Raw genomic sequence first — 16493 nt, forward strand, 5'->3', positions numbered from 1 at the left:
TTAAAATGTCTTTTCAGTAAGACTGTACAAGATGTATATGGATACTTCTTATTTTGAGAGTGGGAAAACAAATTCATAATTGAAATGTGAAAATTATGCCTCCTAATAAAATAAACTTTTTTGTTATTATTTTTGCTGTATAAAGACAGCTATCCATAACAAAAGGTATTGTAAAATATCTTTAATGGAATAAAAAGGATGCAGAAATGAGGAAGTGAGCTTAAGTTCCTGTAAGTTGGCTTAATAAAATAATTACAAAATTATGTCATGCAGCACCATGAAAAACTATCAAAGCTATAAAATTACTTATGTTTTGCAGGTGTGCATATATAGATAAATATTTCACAAGTGGAACAGTATTTGTGGAACACCAATTACATCATATTATCATCACACTTGAAATGTTAACAGATAATAACTTACAGTTACTTTATAGCTAGCTAGACCTTATATTCCGAATTATAGTAAAAGTCTTCACGCATAATAAAAATTATGCATGTACTTGTAGTATACACTTCTACATCTCCGTTCCTGCTTAAAGAAATTTTGATAAATTTATGAAATTTTGAACAGAATGCAGAAACCAAGCTAAGACATGCCTTAATGAGTAGGGGGGGGGGGGGGGGGTGGTGCGGGGGGAGCACCTCTAAGTCCTGCAGGTCTGAACAAATCCACAAGATATTAATCTCTTGTATGTAGTAATTCATTAAACAGCTTTGGGGAAAAAAAAAAAACCAGAATTATAACAATTTATCACTTTCTTCAAGAAACTAAAATAAAATATTAATGTAATTTTTTTCCTCAGTTGTCAAAATGCAATGCCATTAAAAAATTCATCAGACACACAGGGCTGGAAATAGAAAACCCAAGCCCTGAACATTCTCTTTCAAACAGCGGTCTTTCAGAGATTTTTCAGCTGTAAAGTCCATGTCAGCATTACATAGAAAAGCACTTTTAATTGCCCCAAAGAAATGGGAAATAAAACTCTTCCCTCTCCACTTCAGTTTCCATCTTCACTCATTCACCGTACATCAAAGGAAAGCAACGCAACCTGACACACAAGGACTATTCCCCTAAGTGATCCGGCAGGTGCTGAGGCCAGACAGAAAGCCTGTTTTCCACAGCCCTTTACCTTGTTTGATCGCTGGTTACTTTTGATCTGACACTGCCCTCACGCTAGTAATGACTTCCCCCTTGCAGAACCCACCTCGCATCTGTCACCCAGAATAAAGGATATCACACTGCGCCCTGACAAGGCCTATGGCCATTAGATGTGCTGCCAGCGACAGGCTCCCCAGCTCCCACCATTTCCAATTCAGCTCCCTTTGTTCTGCTGGGTACTGGGGCCAGGGCACCAGTGACAACAGAAAGGATTATACACCAGCTGTGAAGCTGAGCCTTCATGAATTTATATCTTTTCATCTCGGCTTCATCGTCTCCTTAAATGCAGTGAACTTCATGGTGGTTACTATGAAATACACGTCCAACAAATGTTATGGAAAGTTTGTTTAAATCCTCTTTCCCCAGAAACGAAAAGCCAGTGAATGTCCTCTAGTTAAACTGAGAAGCACTTTTTTTTTTCCCCAACTATTATTATTAAAGTTTTCCAACTGATGTTGTAGGAGGTCACTAAAGGCCAGCTGGCTGGTAGCACTGAAAGGGCAGAGAAAGTGAGAGGGGAAGGATATGATTTTTGTTTTATTGACAAAAAGTGTTTCAGAGTTCTTCATATCCATTTTTTCTTTGGAACTATTGTATGATTTAACAGCAGGTCAAGAAAAGTAGAGAAGGATTTTAAATCAGATCGTGTTACTTGGAGAACACATTAAAAAAAACAAAGACTACACACACAGTACTACACAAAATAAGATAAAATGGGGTTTGTTTTAGCTCTTAATTACAAGTATTTTAATGGTATTGTTTGAATTTCAGTGTGGTAACATACATTTGAAATATATAAAACCTTTTTTGTTTTGGAAGTCCAGTTAAAGAACTGAAACTCACATCACAAAGAATACAATCTCACTCTTCCACTCCCATGTAAACATACAGACTTGCATGACATTCAGAGTCTATTCTTAGAGGGTCAGAGTCTATTCTTAAAGGTTACACATTTGATACCCTAAATAAAAGGGTCCTGACTTCCACAGTGTTGCATACTCCTATGTTAAAATTAATAGGAATTAAGTGTACTAGAAGTCTTTGGAAAGAACTTTTTGAGGACCTAAGTGTGGGTTTAGGAACCCAATTATGTAAACTGCTCAATTTCCAAAACTGAAATCAGATATTCTAAAGAGCTGTAGGTCTAATTAACACTTAAATGATTCAGAATCAATACTTCCAGTCACTATTTAAGTTTTAACTAAGTTCTGGTGAAAATTCAACACATTTTTCCAATTATTACCATTTAAAAATAATAATCGAACTCTAGAATCTAATTGCTGAGGTTTGAAAAGCCGGAATAGTGTCTGTTGAGGCCTGCTGAACTTCACATGGCAAGATAATCATGCACAGCAATAGTGCATCATAATGTGCTGACATCCCCACATGCATCCTAGAATAATCCTGAAATTAAGTGAAAGAATGCATAGAAAATGAGGTCTCTGCTCAGCCCTTTTCCATCAAGAAGCTCTAGGCCACTACATTAACATCATCATGATTTCCCTAATAGTGAAGTCCATCCTTGCAAGATCAGACAAAAAGCGTAACAGGTAAAGGAAGACATGACAACAGATGGATTTGTCAGACTTTGTGCAAAGCACTAATTAGGAATGCTAATGCACTGCAATCATATGACTGCATTTAAGCAAGCTGGTTACCTTAGAAGTGAGGCAGACAATTATTCTCAGAGGTTTTAATACAACCATGGCTTCTTGACAAAACTGAGCATTTTCAATTAAAATAATCACATTTTACCTGACAATTTGAAGCCTGTATGTCACTGTCTCTCTCTACACCACCTTTTCTGCAAATGGGCATTTTTTAACATAATAAGTGGGTTACTGGATAAATATAATGGATATAAAATAGATCTTCAGAAAAAAAAATACAGGGAGGGCAAGTATACAAAATTGTGAGAGTTAAACTGGAACAGATCTCTCTGATTTGGATTAAAATAAGAAGCTACAAGCTTTAAAAGAAAATCATGAGGAGGACAAAAACATTTGCAAGACCCAAGAAAACAAAATGTATCTGCAATACTTCTTGGCTTATCTGAACAGAATACAAAAACGCACATGAATCAAATTGATGAGACATCATTGCATATGGCAACCTATGTGAAGCTTTAAACGTAGCCTAGAAGGCAAATACTTCAACTATTCTGGAATTAAATAAACCTCAGGCAACAGAAGAAAGAACAAAACCCAAGTTCAGCAATCTTGAAAGATAATCAAAGCAATAATTAGAAAGACAGCAGACATTTAGAGACTGCTAAATACTTTTCCACAAACAGTTGAAAAGTTCATTGAAATTATAACTTTCATGGGAATAGATGACCAACGGCAAGGAGAGACATCCTTCCCCTGTCAAACAAGACAAAGAACAGTGTACAGATTCTGCAGCCCGGACATTGAGGTACATTTACAATACTGAGCATAAAGTTGTATCAATACAGGACTTATTTCAGGCTAATCTTTACTTTAGACTAAATGGAAGCCATGTGAACGAGAGTAGCACAGTGCCAAGTCTGACCCTGTCTTACACACAAGCCAGGCCTGCACACTCAGTACTGTATTAATGGCATGCACTCAATAACAGTAGTCCACTCAATGTGTTTGCGCCTCCTACTACCACTCCAGGGGGTGAGGGGGTAGGAGGGAGGGAAGGCAAAAGGCCAACACACCCACCCCCACACCAGCTTGTCCTCTACAGATCAAATCCTAGTGAATAACCATTTTGTGCAAAGCTGAACAGATCCTACTGTCAGCTGAGTGTCCTTAACTTGGGGATTCTTGCTGGTAATTTCTCTTCCCTCTTCACAGAAGTCTTAACGCTCTTGTCCTAATCAGAAACATCAATCTTTTTAATATTTTTTTTTTTTTGTACTGGGTAGAGGGAGGATGCCATTCTTAAAGGCATCAGCCAGATTTAAAACTAACCAAAGTGACCTTGAACAAACTTGGTGTCAGTAAGTGAAAACTGAAAATAAACTGTGAAAGTATACCAGGCACAGAGAGAAGTGCTCAACAGAAAGAATGCTTGAGGGGCAAAAAAATATCACTTCAGTCAACTTAAAAGGATCTCAATAACACTCAGTAACACCAAGGTGAAAATTATGGTGTTACATCATAATTGTAATCTACTACTTGACTTAAAAAGGAATTAAGTTCTGCAAAGACAGAAGCGCTTTACCTCCTTCAAACAGATTGCAAGACAGAATAATAAAAAAAATCGGAAGTCTTTGTGAGAGAAATCATAATTTTCAATACCATTTTCAATACAGACCACCTGCACTATACAAAAAAAAGTGAGTTAGTTACTAAAAGAAAAGACATGGTATTGGTATAACAACTAGATTACATTCAATAACAAAGATAAAACCTCTGCAAAATCATTTAGCTTTCAGAGGAGAAATGGTAAAGAAAAAAATGTGGATATACAAAAATATAGTTATATAAAGAATAAAAAAAAAATCCCATACTTCAAATAAAAGTTTACTTTTTTTAAATTAAGGTCAGCATTTAATGCTGCTACTGTTAAATCAAAATTCTCAATCAACAAGACAGTCCAATTTTTCCTTTTATCTGAACTTTTAGATTTCTGATTTTGTTTGCTTGGCTGGGGGGCAGAGAGAGTATTGAAAAAGATGAGAGACTAAAACTACTCCACAGTCCAACTTTGATTACAATAACAAATAAATAATTCCCCTCAAATATACAATAATTAGGTAGAGGAAAATTCTTCTTTTCTGCCCCCACTCCCTACCCCGAGCAGTCCACAGTGGTCAGAAAAAACACCTTCATAATAACAGGAATAGAATATTGAGGCTGAATTGTCAGCCTCAATCCATCAGAGCTCACACATTGGCAATGACTCATGAGATTCACCAAATAATGTTGTGCGTTGAGCTTTTAAAAAAAAAAAACAAAAACAAAAAAAACCCAAACCACAATTCTGATACAGCAGAGTTCTGCTCCCTATGCAGATGCATACAATTTACTTCAACTAAGTGAAATTTAAAATAGTAAAACTAAGCATTTTATAAAGCGATACTGAAACTATTGACAAGATACTAAGTTTGTGTTTAGAAGGAAGCAAACAAGCAACAACATGAATACTGTGTGACAAAATGCCTTTAATTCCAACAGTAATTCAAGGACTGTATAAATAGCAGCTACTGGGTAGTGAGTAATTTAAAACTTCGCTATCTGTGTAATTCACTTACAAGTCTAAAAACTTATTTTGGCACTTGCAGTCTCAAAAATTCATACAGATATTCTTACAGAAACAGTTTAAAAACTGACTGATAAAATTTTTTTGTTTAGTTGATAAATCACAGTGTTAATATAATAAATTGGACTTCATCAAGACATCAGAGTACATGTAAATTAAGTTCAAGGTTCCCAAAGTTATAAATGAGGCACCACTACTAAGTGGGTACCTGTCTACTAGCCAGTTCTTAGCCTTTAGTCTACTTAACACATTTGTGTTTTTTAAAGACAGTTTTGTGTAACTGAAATCCACTGGTAAATGCTCATAAAATATATGTGGTAGCATAGCATAAAACATAAAAATAACTGTGTCAATTTATACCTGTAATCTATATGGTAGAAGTCTACCTATGGCAAAAACATTCCAGCTCAGCAGTGATTTAACTTTTCACATTGTGCTCTATAGCTGTCTGAGATTTCACTTTTTGAGATTAATCCAAAACCATTTTTCGTAATTCCTATCAGCAGACTCAGTGTTTTAAGATACGATTCCCTCCCACGTTTTCATTTTGAGGAAACTATACACCATGGACACGTTCAAGAATGAATTTTGCCAAGCTAGTCTGATGCTCACAACCTATACTTTTTATTCCGCACCCATACATTACTTTGGTAATTAAAAAAAAACCAGTTGGTTTTGGGGGGATCTGACTACCACTCACCATTCTTTTCCATCAGAGAAAAGCCAGAACAGGCTGTAAGAGTTAATATGTTTGGAGAGCAGCATCACTTACAAGATGACCAACCCATCCCTCTAAATAGGCCTACCCTCAACTTTAAGGGGACCCATGGAAAAAAAAGTAGGAAAAGCAAGTGTAGTTTATTTGTCTTGACGACTTGACCAGCAAGGCTTTTCAGAACTTTTCTCCCTCTTTTTATCGCCAGGCTGTATTCTCCAATTAATCATCAACGCCTACCCCCCGCCCCCCAAACCTAAACAAACCCACCCAAAGCCTACCACCAAGCAACTATATTCTTAATTTTTCCAACACAAAAGTTTGGCATCTTAGTTAAAGCTGCCAAAAAAAGTTTTATGGTACTGCACTGGTGTGTTCTTTAGCACATTCCCTCCACTAATTTTTGCTACAGTGATGGAAAGCCTCTCAGAGAAGAGTGGGACCTCTTTTTAAACTGTTGCATCCATTTTCTACATGAGAGACAGTCAACAGCCTCCCAGTTTCCCCATTTTTCCATGTTCCTCACATAAAACCACCGAGCAACAAAACGTAGATGAGGAAAAATAAACCGACATAAAACAACAATTGCCTGCTTTTACTTGATCCTGCACTTAGAGCAGCCCCTAGCATCTAGAGAAGAAATTTCAAGTAGCCTTACCAAATCTTTTCAAACCCTAAACAGCAAATATTCATATTGTGCCATGTCATGCCACATTGCTCTGTATACATTTAACTAAGTAATCCATCTCAGAATGAATTATCTTTGACATAGACAGCACGTATAGGCAGAAAATAGCAATGTTCGCTTCTTTTCAAACCTTGGCTTGAACACAGGCAAGCTGTATTTTTCAGAGGACAGTTAAGAGCAAAAGCACATCTTTTATACTGTGGTGGTTTCCCCTGCTAATTGGTACAGAAAAACTGCATTTTAAGGATTCATAAGCAGACATTCATATGGATTTCTTACTTTTTTGTGTGAAAAATGAGAACTTTTCTAAGCAAAATATTTGCTCACACACACACTCTCTAGCTAGAAGGGAAACTTCTGTCTGAAGTAATCAAGGAGGGAATGTTATATGCAACCGAAAACTTAAGGTCTTAAAATGGAAATTGTGGTATATTTACATAGGTAATACAAACTGCACAGACAGCAATATTAAATTAGTTGGTAGTTCTTCAACAATATTTGTTTTCAAAATCAACAGCTGCTTTTACAAAAATGCTGATTTTGTGGTGTATAAAAGACTAGTAATTACTCGTTACACTCATGAGCCTAACTTTTCTGCATGACAAGCTTAAATCAAGAAAGCCTTAATCACATCTTCTGAACACAACCACAAACAGGTTAACCAGTAATGATAGTAAATTACGTCCCCTTTCCATGTAGTTCAGCAAAGAAAATAATTTGCAGGGCTCACCTGGGGCAGGAAATCTAATTTCAACTTTTAGAAATTAGAGAAATTTAATGTTACTTTTAAGATAGCCAAATTTGTCAGAAACAAATATTCCTGGAGAATTAGATAGATGGAAAAGGATTGCACTCTCCTGTGATGAACACTAACTACTTTTCCAACCTAAACGATTCTATTATTCTATTGCAGTAGTCAATTGTCCTAGTATACACAGCCACAGCATACCAATGATTCCAGCATAGCAGATTTGATACATAAAGAATGACATCATTAACAGAGTTACCAGATAAAAAGAACAATTTATTTGGGGCACAAAGTCTTAAGCCAAGTTATCTAAATCTTTGATCTGCCTGTTGCCTTTTATTATGCATCAAAATTTATCTTCTTTCAAAGCAGCATTTCCTATAAATACCAGCAGTAGAAAGATACAAAGCATGTTTAAGTCAAGAAGAATCTATTAAAATTTCTTTTTGAACTACTGGACAAAGATATTCCATTTTTTCTTGCAAATTTGCTTTAAAAATATAAATCCAATAATATTATAGAATGAAAGGTTTAAATTGTTGTTCTTCAAATAACGTGCTAAAATGGTGGAGCATTTATATATATACTATACTATCATAATTTCTGCACAGCTAGTAGCATCTGAATGTAAACCAACTACAATCAGAGAGATACTCTTCAGATCAAAAATGCTTATACCACCGCAAACATCAACTTGTCAACTGATTTTAATGTACATTTAGTAACTTCAATATGCTTTAATACTTCTATTACCTCATTCATCTTTGAACTTAAAAGTGAGTACTAAATGACAAGTAGAAATTGTTCTGTGGACACAAAAATATCTACACCTTATGAATCATGAAATTAGTGACATGATACCACTTTTCTTATGCATTACTAAGTAAATACCTTAAATTGGACATAAGTGATCAAAATAGGTATCCAGTCCAGATTTAGTTATTTCTTGTTATAATACTTATTTAAAATGTACCTGGAGTTTTCCTTAAAAATAACTGTAGGTTGAGACCAGGAGTTTGAAGTATTTGTTTCAATCTTCTTCTTGCATCTAATTTGATGTACAAACTGTACTATCATCAGCTTCATAGAATCAGAGCAAATTACTAGCAAATCCCAGGTTAGTGTAAAAAATAAAACTTAACACAGCAACTTTTTGCATTATCTCACCCAAGTTTTATTTTAGGGAAGTAAGGTGTACATTCACAGATGTATTAGACCTGTTCCTACAGTCCAAGATACCACTGAGTGAATGGCTACTTCCACGTAAAAGCAGCAAGAAAAGAAACTAAACCAGCAGTATATCTCACCATGCCAATACAGGATATCCTTTGTTTATATAATTCTTTTCAGTCCAAGAAGAAAGCACTTTACGGGAAACAATTACCTACAGGAGTATATGTCCTTTCCTGGTTCCACACAGTAATGCAGCTAAACTGTCACCTGTGTGAAAGCAACAAGTAAGAGACTCCCATGTTATCTGAAATGTCATTCCTCCAGTGAAAAAACTGGAATTACCTTCAGAGTCAAAGAAGTTTTGAATTTCCAGATAAATCCACCCACAACAGAAATGAGGAATATGGAGGTGGCGGGTAGAGACCTTCACAGAACATCACAGCCCTACCAGATAAAATCACAGGAACTTTGTTACCTTGTACCAAAAAAAAAAAAAAAAAAAGTTACTTCCTCCAAAGCATGATCGCATTCTTTGTTTTCCATTTCTATAATAGCATAAGTATCAAAGTAGCATCATTCAAGTCTAAAATCCACTGTCCAGTTTTCTTTTCTTCCAGTAAGGGAAAAAAAAAAAATCAACCACTTATCTCTACAGCCACCAGAGTTCCATGAGTTTCACAACATTTCACTTAGGACCAGTATCACAACTGAAGAAATGAAAGGTCAGCTGTAGCAACCCTTCCATAATAGTTTATTTGCAATACCTTTCTCAAGTGAGATAAAATTTCCACAGTAGGAAAAAAAAAACACACAAAAAGGCAAAGAATATCTAGAAGAGATACATACTGTAAACAATTTTAGCTCAAATGCGTACTATTTCTATCTCATTAAATCCACTGCAATACTCATTTGTTACTGAAAGTTTGTTGCAAATACTTCAAAATCTGGAGAAATTATTATCTATGAGCAACACAGACTGTACAGTGCTGAGACATTTAGAAAAAAAAGCAAGACATTAGCACAAGAATGACTCCTATAGGAACAAGACATTTTCTAAGATATTCTGAGATGTAATGAGCAGTACTAAAAATGCAAGAAAATGATACTACATACAGCTGTTCTGAAATATATAAAATACAAATTTCTGAAGTATCCACCATTAAGGTTTTTTTCAGAAATGTTTAAAACTACATAAATTCTCAACCACTATTTCATTTTAGAAATTCACATTTTCATGAAATAACAACTATATTTTAAACAGATTTATGTAGTATGTGTTGAAATAATCCAACTTCAATAATACAACCACAAACCTCTTACTCATGTTAGACAGTACAGGTATACTTAAGTAGTCCTTAGTATTTTCAAGAGGCGGCACAAGATTAACAGCTATCGTTCTCCTCCCAAAAAAAACAGACAATGTTAGAGCAACCCAAAAACTTTTCATTTTCACGTATTTAAAATAGTTAATCAAAGTATTAAAAAGTACTACGACAATTTTAAAGAAAACTATAAAACTACTTTTATAATAGTCTCTTTTGAAACCTATAAAATGTCTCCAAACATGAACAAATTTGGAAATACAATAAAAGAGAACTGCACAGATGCAAAGAGTTGCAAACAAAGTTGACATTCTGTGCAAAGTAAACACCTCCTTTGTAATAGCTACATTCTTGTTGCAAAGCCTGGCTGCAGTAAACCAGCAAACCCTACCTCTGGTGCAAAATCACAGAACATCAGAAGTGTAACATCTCCAAACGCACAACGCCTAGAAACGAATCCCTTGAGCACGTGACATTTGTGTTAATAAGGGAGACGATAGCAGAGGCACAGCTACGCCTTTAAATGCAGCACTGTTTGCATGACCACTGCTGTAAAAATGCAATCCTTGGAAGTAGTCAGAGGAAGTCTTCCGGAAAACTGCAGTTGCCATTGCATGCTCACTCTCATCAAAGCAGGCCCATTGGCTTACATGTAACAAAACCAGTAATTTCTTCTTTTGGGAGGGAGGCAAATACTTTGTGAGAACCTCAATATTATTTTTAATTTTTTTTTTTTTTTTAGGATGGGGAAGTTCTCAGAATTCATAGTGTTGTTTAATGAAACAGTAAAGCTATCTTAACAGTTCACAGCTGCTCAAGCACGCTCCTGCCCTTACGTCAGCCATGCTGCTTGACAGACCCATTACCTTCTCAAGATCACTGCACAGTGAGCTCACCTTATCAACCCAGCAGAAAACTACTCATTTTTCACGGCCCCCACTCCACAGGTTAAGATCACCCAGGTCAGAACAGCAGAGATGGCACACGGCAAGAACGTGGCAGCACACAGTAGAACTGATTCATTGCAACAAACACTGTTTTGCAGAACTTAGCCATAGCTTGTGATTGTGTTTCAGAAACAGCATATAAGCAGCTAGTGAGCTCACAGATACTCATCTACCCTACAAAACATTCACCTCGTAAGAGCTGGAATATCAAATTATGCAGGCTATTTTTTTTTTTTTTGCCTGACCAGTAAGGCAGAGCATTTATTTGCATGTGTTTATTTCATCCTCAGTTAACCATTCTAAAACCTAAAGGAAACAAACTTACTTGTTTCTTGTATGGATTAGCCCTCCAAATACCAATGCTGTCCTACGACATTTAAGTACTACTTGAATAACATTAAGAGTAGCAAAGATTTTTTGTTCACCCTTCAAAATGTTATTACTGTTTTCCATTTCAGCTTATACACAGCTCAGAAGTTTTCTCTATGTTTAAGCAGAAAACTATTAAAAAAGAAGTACCTCCCATTCACATTTGATCTTTTCCACCATAATTCTGTGACCTAGATTTTTTCCTAATTTACATTTTCATAGTTTATATAGAAAATATTCTTAAACCAGTCTTACAATTCTACCAAACTGGTAGGAGAAGAAACACCAGCACAATCTCTTCCACTGTTGTGGGTTAACCCCAGTAGGCGGCTCAGCCCCACACAGCCGCTCACTCACTGTCCCCAGTGGGATGGGGGAGAGACTTAGAAGGGTAACAGTGAGAAAACTTCATGGGCTGAGACAGAGACCGTTTAATAGGGTAAGCAAAAGCTGTGCATGCAAGCAAAGTAAAATGAGGAATTAATTCACTCCTTCCCATCAGCAGGCAGGTGTTCAGCCATTTCCTGAAAAGCAGGGCTCCACCACACTAACGGTTACTTGGGAAGACAAGTTTCGTAACTGAACATCCCCCCGCTTCCTCCTTCTTCCCCCAGTTTTATTGCTGAGCATGATGTCCTGTGGTGTGGGATATCCCTGTGGTCAGTTGGGGTCAGCTGTCCCAGCTGTGTCCCCTCCCAACTTCTTGTGCACCCCCAGCCTGTTTGCTGAGGGGGCAGCACTGAGAAGCAGAAAAGGCCTTGACTCTGCGTAAGCACTGCTCAGTTATCAACACTATTTTGGTCACAAATCCAAAACCTAGCACCATATGAGCTACTATGAAGACATTTAATTCTATCCCAGCCAAAACAGTACACTCACAAAATCACTCCAATGGTCAGGTTTGTATGCACTCATGCATTCCTGTTCCAGATGATATACATAGATATATAACCCTCAACCCTTAAAAAAACTTAAAAAGTTTAAAAACATTCTCCTATTTTTAGAAAACAATAATTTCTGCATAATGTCAGAGGAGGGTACAAACCCCACAGACCAAAAAAAAAAAAAAAACATTTGGATGCAACAGAGCAAGGAGACCAGAGACAGTCACAAGTTGGTGTCTTAAGACCACACCAACAAGACAATCTTCAGGAAAGCTTCAGATACAACAGGCCTTTCAAATGGTTAATATGGGAAAAATAAAAAAAAGTTAAGATACAAAACAGAAGAAAGGAGGAACACTAAGTTAAGGACTCTGGGAAAAATACTGGGGCAAAGCTGCACACAGTTCTGAAAGGCAGAACAGGATGTTCAAGATTAGCTATAGTAAGTACAATGGTACCTACATCTAAAGCCCAATCAGTCAGTTTTGTAAGCGTTAGCGTTCTGGATAAAAAGGACAAAGACATTTGAAAGATGGTAGCAAATTCTACAGTAAATAAGGCTGGAATTTCTAAGATGGTGAAGGTGCATAAAACACTGAATGCCAAAACCAGGTTTAGATATGGATGATAAATTTACAACGAAAAGCCTTCAGCTGAGTGTAAATCCAAAAATTTATGCATCTGGGGCACCGATGTTGCAGATCAAAAATTACAACAATTTAACCTTGACTCAAAAAAGACAGTATTTAGGACAATTTGAGCAGTTCATTCTCCACGCCCACTCAATTTGCCCTGTGATATATGTGCCAACAATGTAATATTTTGGTGAATACAACTACTTGGAAGAGCATCTCAAGATACCCATGGCATAGCATGAATATATTTGTTCCCAGATACTGGTCACTATAGCAGCATGAGGAGAGGAAATGTAGACATTTGTAAAACTTACTTCCATTATACATAACTGCGTACAAGATTTGTTCTCTCATACTTAAAACTTCAAGCTATGTAAAGTTACAGTCAAGTTCTTTGGGAAACAAAGTGTTTTCATCCAGCTTCAGAAATTTGACAAGTTCATTTTTCTAGCTTCATAAAGATAAAAAGTTCAACTGGAATTTGCTGGAACAGATGATATAAACAAAGATGCCTGTCTGTCATTCATTATTTTTACACAATCTTGTCTTTGTCCTACACAAATAAAAGCGTATTTGTATTATCTTTGATGGATGCAAATTACCACCATTTTAAAATAATGACACTGACAATTTTAAGGATTTGCTTTGTAGCATCACACTTGTGATCTCTTTCAGTGAGAAGCATCACAGCTCACTGGGAGCAATATTATCAGTTTTGATTTATTGCTATCCTTAAGTGAATGGCTGAAGATTTTTACCAAGTACAACACGGGTCAAGATAATGACTTAACAAATTAGGAACTATACATGATTCATCTGGAATCTGTCAGTGGTCTCTTTGCCACAAAATATCACTAGATTTAAAAAACCAAAACCAACCCATCCACTCCCCACCAAAAAAAACCCTACAGAAATTGAAGATTTTTGTTACAACTCAATTTACGTGACTTTATTATCTAGCAGCACACATTCTATTAAAACATGTATTTTAGTGGAAAGATTTTTCACTCTAGTGTCATGGAAGTCCATTCATGATTAAAGTAGTGCAATAATACTTGGGCACTGACCCAAATGGCAATTAAATACAGATACTTCAACCAATCAAAAAGGCTCCATATCCAGCTACCAATCCCTGGTGACCAAGTTTTTTAATTAGATTAAAAGTTCAAAAACTCGTTCGACAACAACAACAAAAGCCAAAACACCCACAAAACAAAACCAAACCACAGAAAAAAAAAAAAAACCCACAAGTGCCTACACTCTAATTTAATTAAAGACCTATTATGTTCATTAAAATTTATATAAATCTATCCTACATAATCAAACTTAAACATTTTTCATAGTTCATTAACAATTTCAGTAAACAGACTGAAGCATAAATTTTCTTGTGGAATTTATTAATTACTGAAATCCAGAGAAAAAAAAATGTATCATTTCACTGCATACATCTTTTTCAGTATAGCAGTTACATATTATTACAGAGGTTTTATAGCTTCAGTAAAAGCCTCTTTTGAAGGCAATGTGCTATTGCAACTTTCTATTAATTTGCTTTTACTTACATTCATTCTTTTTACGTAAAAAGCTAAGAGATCAAATTAGACGGAATACCACAACAGTAAAGAAATTATACGGGCATCTACTGAGCTGACTACTAATTACATTTTAACTTCCTATTTGCAGTTTGACAGAGCGCTTAATAAAAACAAAACACTGCATGCTCTAGAAATACAGAAATGTCCTATAATACTGCCACTGCCTCTGGTGTGTATTTCAATTAGAATATACACTAGCTCTTTCGATAACTACACAGAAAGCGTAAAAATTGACTTATATTTAAAACTCCCACCTTGCTGCAATTTGCTTGCAGGTTGCTTTCAGGTTTTCGACATTAACCTCCATCCATTTAGATTTTTAGTACCTGAATCTTCAACATTGAGAATATAATTTGTCACAGTACTTTGTAAGTTTGATATACAAGTTCACTAACATGCCAGTCATTAATGTGCAGGCATTAGCAGGCATCACTTGAATGTGTAAATAAATGTATTTAGCCTTTTCTAAAATTGTATGCGAAATATATCCTCTGCAAGTATCAACTGAATAATCATCTTATAATGTTGACCAAAAAGTAGAAAAAAGTTCTGCATCAGCCAATCTTCCACTTCTATTTTATTCCATCCCTCAGCTCTTTGTTGCTACGTTAATTTACAGTGTATATATTACACATCTTTATCCAAAAAATATCCACAGAAAGTGGTAAAAAATTACAGCCTAGAAAATTATTTTAAGCGGTATAATACCTAATTTTATATCAATATAAATATTGAAAGTTTTTTAAACTGTAGAGTAGGTAGAGCCATTAATCTACCACATGTAACCTAACAAAAGTCCAAAAACATAATTAATGCAACAATATTACAACTCCAGTTCTTAGTTGCTTTTAAAATGTATATATACACACAAACACCACCCCCCCATTACATGACAAGTCAACCCACACCAAATAGTTGGTTACAAAGCTCAATAAATGCAGTACTTGTTTAAAAAACAAAAAAAGCACACGGACTAGTGAAACCATATAGCTTATTAAGCCATTGTATTTACATGTAGAGTCAAGCATTTGAAAGGGGTATACAACTATCTTTACAAGAAAACTACAGTCTCTACATTTTGTTTCTGCATAGTATATACTATAAAGAATCTGCACTAGACTGAACTCGGGGAATTGGCAATGGGACATGGAACCATTCACTTCTACCAGTGGCCCAGGTCTGTGGTAACTGAAGTTAAATCATTTGACAGATGGTCGATAGTTTTTATGAAATAAGCTGGTGCTTTCAGTCCAGTTCCTGATGCTTTTGTGATGTGGATATCTATCTACCATCACAAATGGGTACTCCCGTTGGCAGCCACAGTAACAACTGAGTGAGCATGGAGACTGAACAAGCCTCTTAACCCTTGCTAGAGGTCTCTCTCTAGGTCAGGGTTTGCAGCACTTTGGTGGGGCAGTGGGGTGAAGCTTGCACTGCTGCTGCTGCTCATGCTGTACCTGTTTAGTGGACAAAAAGATGACTTCAGTTTCCAATGCTGTCAGTCTGAAGAGTTTCACAAACACTTAATTCACGTTAAAATGAAATTTTCTTTCACCTACTTAAATACAAAGTTTCCCCATTGAAGATAAATATTTGGAGGGGGGAGGATGTGGGACAAAAATCATACCAAAAACGAAAGCATTAGCGAAAATTAAAACAAACAAGAAAAAAACCAAAAACCCACACCCTACAACTCTTGAGTAAAATCTCCTCCTGCAGAGATAAGATGCCTTTTGAACAATACATAGAAAAATACTTTCAATATAACTTAAGGTACTGCGTTTAAAACCCAAAATGTGGTGTTAAGCATTAAGTTCAAATTTATTACTTTAAGGGGTTCCCACTTTATCTGACACCAAGGGCTTAACCAGAATTAGTTCACCTCTCTGACACACAGCCTTGAAATATAACTGAAGAGTGAGACACTTGAAGTACTTTTGGTTTACACTATTAAAAAATAAAAGGAATGTAATAAATAAGAAAATCCACACTATTAGACAAGGATGCACATAAAATAATTTGCTTC

General features: G+C 35.8%; 1 protein-coding gene across 1 annotated transcript in view; it reads right to left on the reverse strand.

Moving 5' to 3' along the window:
• FBXL17 (F-box and leucine rich repeat protein 17) overlaps positions 1 to 16493 on the reverse strand; it is a 323336-nt gene that overhangs the window by 282796 nt on the left and 24047 nt on the right. The gene's annotated exons all lie outside the window — the stretch shown is intronic.

This window comes from Pelecanus crispus, chromosome Z, assembly GCF_030463565.1.
Source record: "Pelecanus crispus isolate bPelCri1 chromosome Z, bPelCri1.pri, whole genome shotgun sequence".
In the NCBI taxonomy this organism is placed as follows: domain Eukaryota; kingdom Metazoa; phylum Chordata; class Aves; order Pelecaniformes; family Pelecanidae; genus Pelecanus; species Pelecanus crispus.